The following is a 7,411-nucleotide window of genomic DNA, read 5'->3' on the forward strand; positions in this document are numbered from 1 at the left end:
AGATCACAGTTTGGAACTTCCGGCGGAATTTGACACTCATAATCATTTTTGAAGTACTGCCAGGGATTATATTGATGAGGTATTAGTTACTAACGTTTAAATTCAGGAAAAATTTTAAACACTAGAGAACTGTAATCACACTGATGGCAGGACCAATTTGACATCTTACAATCATATTCCACAGTTTTTACTCGCAAAACAGGAACGATAAAAGGATTTCAGTAGAAGTTTCATGTTCGTGAGCATACAAAATTTTGCATAAGATCAAACGTAATTTCCGTACATTATAGGGACCATGTTAGATCGGACATACAATCTATGTTTTGTGAGGGCATTACTGTACCTGCGGTACGCTCATACAATAATCCATTAGATGTTGCTGAGAACAAAAACGGAGTGATCAGGCTTGTCTTAGATTCCAGACAAATAAATACCATAATCATTCCTGAAACAGACAGGCCGCAAACGTTGGAAGAACTTCTTCAAAACTTCAATGGCGTAAATGTGTTGTCTTCTATTGACCTCAGATCCAGCGTTTATCAAATTGAACTACATTCAGAACCTGGAAAATATACGGCTTCTCTTTGTTTCTGCGTTTGTTACCAGTTTCGGAAGCTTCCTTTTGGTTTCAACATTTCTTCGGCAGCATTCATTCGTGGGCTAAATTCCATATTACCCGAGTTTTTGAAACGACACATCACCTCGTACGTGGACGACATTTTAAGAGCAGAAGCATCTTAGGAACAATATATACGTATCCTCAACAGTTTGGTACGTACTTTTGCTGAATCTGGAATTACAGTTAACTTGGAAAAATCTGAATTTGGTAGGAGAAAGGTGAAGTTTTTGGGTCACATTGTTTCTTCTGAGGGCATTCAGCCGGCTCCTGGAAAGTTGGAATCAGAGCTATTCCCGTTCCATCCACAAAAGAGAAATTCGCAGTTTTGTAGGTCTCATGAATTTCTACCGTCGTTTCCTGAATATCCAAATTCTAGTAACTCCAAAACTTTGTTCTCTCACTGGAAAAAGCACTATTTGGAACTGCGTCGAACATGCACAGTTGGAATTTGATTTTTTTAAAGAAGCACTACTTAAGGCGCCAATCTTAGCTCACCCAGATCTGTCACAGGATTTCTATCTTAGCATGGATTCTTCTAAAGTTGGTCTTGGTGCTCATTTATTTCAAGAAGCTATAGAAAATGACATTACTTTTCAGAAAACCATCGCTTTTTCTAGGCACGTGCTAACAAAATTTGAGAAAAATTATTCCGTCACTAAATTGGAAGCTTTACCTATCCTTTCTTTCTTCCTGGCAAACATGTAAAAGTTTATAGTGATCATCGAGCATTGCAATTTTTTATGCCTTCAAAATTAGATTATTACAGGTTGAAACTTCGGGCTTTACATATGCATGAATTCTGCTTCACAATGGTCTACATTCCTAATACGGAAAACATAGTTGCGGACGCACTTTCACGTGCACAGTCTGGCCTTGAGAAAAGCAATACAGAAGCTAACCTTGAGAAAATTTTCAGTATTTTTCACATTCAAAAAGTAGCTTTTGAAAACTTTGTCACTGCACCTTTGAAGGACATTGCTCATGAGCAAGACAAGGATCCGATTCGAAAAGATATTAAAAGTAGGTGGCATAAAAAGACACACACGTGGATTCGTTAGAAATAACATACTCTTCTAACATTGCACTGTTGACTACAAACTATGAGTACTTCGTATTCCTGACGATTTTGTTAATATGCTCACCTGGTACATTCATTTCTGCTACACACATTCTGGTTCACGAAAATGTTATCATATTTTTCGGACGACTTATTATTTTTACAACATGGAAAAGAGAATTAGGAGAGTTTTGTCTGTTCGCAAACTTTGTCGAAAAGCTAAACCGTCTGCCATCTCACATCGTGCTCCATTGTTTCCTGACCGAGTGAGGTGGCGCAGTGGCTAGCACACTGGGCTCGCATTCGGAAGGATGAGGGTTCTATCCAGCTTCCGGCCATCCTGATTTAGGTTTTCCGTGATTTCCTTAATCGCTGCAATCAAATGCCGGGCTGGTTCCTTTGAAAGGGCACGGCCAACATCCTTCTACGTCTTGCCCTAATCCAATGAGGCTGATGACCTCGTTGTCTGATCTCCTCCCCCAAACAACCCAACCCATTGTTTCCACTTATTCCTATTAGATTAGAAGGATATGCTGCTGTTGATCTTTTGGGACCCCTTTTCAAAACACTGAATGGATTTTCCTACTTCCTCGTCGCTGTTGAACTTACTTCAAAACTTGTTTCTCTCACACCGTTACTCAAAGCCACTGGATGATCTGTATCCAACGCCTTTTAAAAATGTCTTACGTGAAGTTGGACACATTGCCAAGATCACTTCAGATAACTGATCACAATTCAGATCCGCTGTTTTGTCACACGTGCTTCGGAATCGTAAAATAAAAGCTGTCTTTATTTCATTGTAGCCTACTCTCTACATTGTAACCCGTCTGAATGCATTATGAAAGAAATTAATAAGCTTTGCAAACTTCATTGTCTCATGAAACATCAGTATTGGGACAGATACTTACACTTATTTCAAAATATACTGAATGACACGCTTCATGACTTCACTGTTTTACCACCCATTCTTGTACTGAAGAATGAGGAAACACCGAACAGAATCAGAGAGCTCTTACCTTTTCCGAGTACACGTAAAATTCGACATAAAGAAATATTTGAATTGGCTATTAAAAATATAAATTCTGCTGCTGACAAACGGAGAGAGCTACACGGTAATAAAAATGCAAAGAAGCTACACATTGGTCAAAATAATCTCATTAAAGCCCATTCATTGTCACATAAGAAGAAACATTTGAGTCAAAAATTGTTTCTGACTTACAATGGATCTTCCAGGATCTGACGTATACTACAAGATAATTGTGTTGAAGTTGAAACTCTGTGTACTAAGAAAAGTGAAGGATTATGCCACATTTCTCACGTAAAACCGTTTACTAAGAAATAATTCGCTTTTTGATTAAACGTTCGCCATAATTTTTTTTTCAAATCAAGTTACTATTAAGCGTTGTCACATTTAGAAACGATCCTATGGAACACATTAAGACAGCAGTTTTACGAGTAAACTTTTATACGGAACAGACGACACAGTCTTATTGTGAGTATGTTTTCGCTTGTCAATTGAACGATTAGGTGACAAGTATAATGCTCAGATTCTTCGAACATATATTGCTACTGTTTTACTGCAACATTTTGGTTTAGTTGTAAAGACATTTTTAATGAAAGTACTTTCTGAGAGGTCACATATGACACAGTATTTCGTTTGTTTGACAGCTACACGTTTATACCACGACGCTACTTATGAGTGACAAAATTTTCATTATTGCTTTTATGCTGTATCTATTTTATGTCTGCACAGTCTCACATCAATACTTTACATTACAGTACTTTCAAGGTCATGGCAGTGAACGTAACAACTGCGATATTTATATGCATAGCACTTTATTTTTGTGTACGACAAGGTAAGTACATTGATTTTTGGAGAACTTTGCTTATGATCGTCGATAACTACGTCACTTGGCATATTTTCCCCGTTAAGCAATGACAGAAATTTTCTTACAGCAAGAAGTACAGTTTATAGCTACATGACACGCATTTGAGTGATTACTTATTATACTTGAAGCATTATTAGAAATATTTTCGAACTATAATAATAGAGAGAAAGTTTTTGGCGATACATTTCATTCTGCAGTTTTAATCTGTAAGATCTGACGTACAATTACATTATCCCTGAAGGAGGTACGCCTACTTCGTGTACCATGCATGTGGCAAGCGCAGGAAGCCCTAGCCAAATGATATTTGCTTATACAGCTTTATACATCGGTACCATATTTGTCTAACACAGAATTACACAGCTATCTGGTCATTTAACAGAGAGAAATGAAATTATTTACTACGTCTCTGATACATGTGTAAGTAATTACACAGCTGGATTACTTTGCATTAATGGAATTGTACTTTGTCTGCATTTTGTGAATTATTCACATGTATTTTCGGAACCACTGTGATACTGCAAGAGCTTTGATTGATGTATATTGTTTGTTATCATGATTTTTGCAGCATGTTTGAGGTAGATGACACTATTAAAACGAGCAGACAGAATTTTTGCAGAGATTTTGAGAATGTTGAAGGAAGCTAAGACGATTTTGAGATTTGATTGATGTGTTATCATGATATTGTTACGACGAAGGTATGGCTTTATGACGTCGAGATATGGTTATGATCAATATGAAAAGTCAGTATATACGTAAAGGTGAGTGCTAGTGGAAATTTGTGGACCCTGTTATTGATGAGATTTCGTTTCTCCTGACTTATCACGTAATTTTTCAACCTGTGAATTTCTTTTATTTGTATGACACTGTCAATGTAGCTGAAATTCTTATCGTACATATTTTGGTAAACGATATATATGACCTTGATTTAATGCTCTGCTGGGCTGGGCTGCGCACTATCCTTCTTAAAATATACCAATTGTTGTGATGTCTTTCAACTTTATTGTTGCCGCTTAAGCTGCTTTGAAGCTCGCCACACTCCCACAAGCACTCACATAGCTGTTGAAATGAGAGGCTGTTGACCTCGCTATTGACATTTCTTTGTAGAACAGACCACAAAGACGACACACTCCATTGCTTGTAAAAATATAATTACAATTTGGAGTTTGAATTTTGTGCGACTTACGAAATGATGAGAAATATTCTTATGTTTACACACGTGATTATGATAAGTGTCTCTCTATAAGAGTTGAGAGAATTTCTGCTGACTTATGAAATGCCACAGGGCTATTGAATGATATTTTTATGTTTGGCTTTATATACATTTGCTTATTTTATTTGATATTTGGTTTCTAGCTGCGATGCAGCATTGGTTTTAAAAAATAAAATTCTATGCATATGCTATTGTGGACACTTTGTGTCAACAGTTCCATTAAATAATAATTTTGTGATCCACATACATAAAAAAGAGCACTTGGAAAGGAACGATCTATGAGAAGGTGAAGGGACTAGTAACAGGAACTGTGTACATAATTTTCTTTTCAAGGACATGGTAATTTTTTTGATAGAATAGTTTGCTGTGGTACACCCTTTTAGTGTTAGGATGTGACATAGAATCACAGCATTTTACATGAGATAGTACAGATCTTGTTCCTTGTGCTAGCTCTTTGCATAGTTTTTATGATCACAGATGCACATATGCTATTGTGTGCTTACACATATATTTCCCTTATCTGCATTGCTGTCTTTACTGTAATTTTTTTTCTGCTTGTGCATTGACAAGCTTAGGCATAAGTTATTGCATTTGCTGCTGCTATTTCTCATGCAATGTCCTACTGAATTTTACTTTGTATTACCATGCTAAGCCAGTTTAACCACTGATTTCCTTGTCTTGTTTGCTGTGTATTGCCTTATATTAGTTGCAATGTTGTGTTTCCTTTGATAATTTAGATACACTGCTGTTTGCGTTGCCAACTTGCATTTTGGTCATTGTTTTTTATTTTGTTTATTTTATGTTTTTTTTGGAGGGGGGGCTGCTGCATTGCCTCATTCTCTAGTTATGTATCTGAGTTCAGATTTAAGTTAGCTTAAGAGGGGGCATGCTATATAAGAAAATGAGTTATCATGTGTTTTGAAGAAATGCATTAAGAAGCTATAAGGAAAAGGTCTTGCCAAAGTGTATTGTATAATGAGGAACAATTATGTTGAAAAAGGAAATGAACAGATATAAGTAGGGTATAGTGTCAAGAGGTTTAGGTAGGATTTTCTTGTAAACGAATGATGAGGTAAGAAAAAATTGGAAGTAAAAGCACTGCCGGAATGAGATTTTCACTCTGCAGCGGAGTGTGCGCTGATTTGAAACTTCCTGGCAGATTAAAACTGTGTGCCGGACTGAGACTCGAGCTCGGGAGTTTTGCCTTTCGCAGGCAAGTGCGCTACCAACTCGGCTACCCAAGCACAACTCACGGCCCGTCCTCGTAGCTTTACTTCTATCAGTTCCTCGTCTCCTACCTTCCAAACTTTACAGAAGCTCTCCTGCGAACCATGCAGAACAAGCAGTCCTGAAAGAAAGGATATGCGGAGACATGCCTTAGCCACAGCCTGGGGGATGTTTCCAGAATGAGGTTTTCACTCTGCAGCGGAGTGTGTGCTGATTTGAAACTTCCTGGCAGATTAAAGCTGTGTGCTGGACCGAGGCTCGAACTCGGGACCTTTGCCTTTCACGGGCAAGTGCTCTACCAACTGAGCTACCCAAGCACGACTCACGCCCCGTCCTCATAGCTTTCGAGTCTCGGTCCGGCACACAGTTTTAATCTGGCAGGAAGTTTCAAGTAAAAGCACTGGTTGAAAGTATAAATACAGATAGCATGCTTATGTAGTAAAAGCACTGGTTGAAAGTATAAATACGGATAGCGTGCTTAGGTAGGAATTTTGTGGAAACAAATGTGGAAGTAGGAGAGGTCTATGAGAATTAAATGAAGTTTTGGTTGGAAATGAAGTAGTTTTGGCTGAAAGTAAAGAAGAAATCAGTATGAAATATATTAGGTATCAAATGCACACCACAAATACTGCTGTATCAATTATTACACTTACATTTTGACACATTTACACTTGAAAACAGACACTGTACTTACCTTTGTGTTATTCTGATATGTTTATGTATACCCTTATGTCTCTGTGTTCTTCCTATCGCTTTGTGTTTACTTGATAAGGTAAATTTGACAGTACTTTTTTCCTTCTAATACTAAGCTGCAGTCATTATGATGAGGAATACCGTTATCCTCAAACCTATTCCCTGTTTTTGTACCATGTTATTTACTCTAGGAATATGTTCAGACATTATTTATTCTGTTATGTTTTTTTTTAATATTCATCTCTGAAAATGTTTCTACTGATATTCTCATTTTTCATTTATTTACTTACATCACAATTCCTGTAATACTAATATATAAGCTTATTTCTATTCTTTTTATAAAGCCTGTATAATTACAAGTGTTTTTGGATTATCATGATCTTTACTATAATGATATTTTCTTTACATTTGTAATTTGTATGTTGTAAAATAGTAATTGTGTAGACACCTGTCCTTCAAGTTAGGTAAATAGTAGGGATTCTTTTTACTGCACACATCTGTCTGTCGGTCATACTAAACGTATCAAGTCCCAGAGATTATATGGATGTGTTAGTGCTTGCATGTGTGTTGATAATCCAGCAATGGACTGGTTAATGACATTGCTAATTGTCAGGACACTGCAAAAAAAGAAATTATTTGTGAGTGCACAAATGGTGGCTCAGGGACTTGTAATATGCATCAATATTGACTACACAATGGTGGTTCATGGACTTGCT

The 7,411-nt window shown here is 37.0% G+C and overlaps 1 non-coding gene across 1 annotated transcript; it reads right to left on the reverse strand.

Moving 5' to 3' along the window:
• Positions 1-6,245: 6,245 nt before the first annotated feature.
• On the reverse strand, positions 6,246-6,320 carry Trnas-uga (transfer RNA serine (anticodon UGA)). Its single transcript has one exon. It is a non-coding gene; the product is annotated as a tRNA-Ser (tRNA).
• Between the last annotated feature and the right edge of the window lie 1,091 nt (positions 6,321-7,411).

The sequence above is a fragment of the Schistocerca nitens genome, chromosome 7, assembly GCF_023898315.1.
Source record: "Schistocerca nitens isolate TAMUIC-IGC-003100 chromosome 7, iqSchNite1.1, whole genome shotgun sequence".
Lineage (NCBI taxonomy): Eukaryota > Metazoa > Arthropoda > Insecta > Orthoptera > Acrididae > Schistocerca > Schistocerca nitens.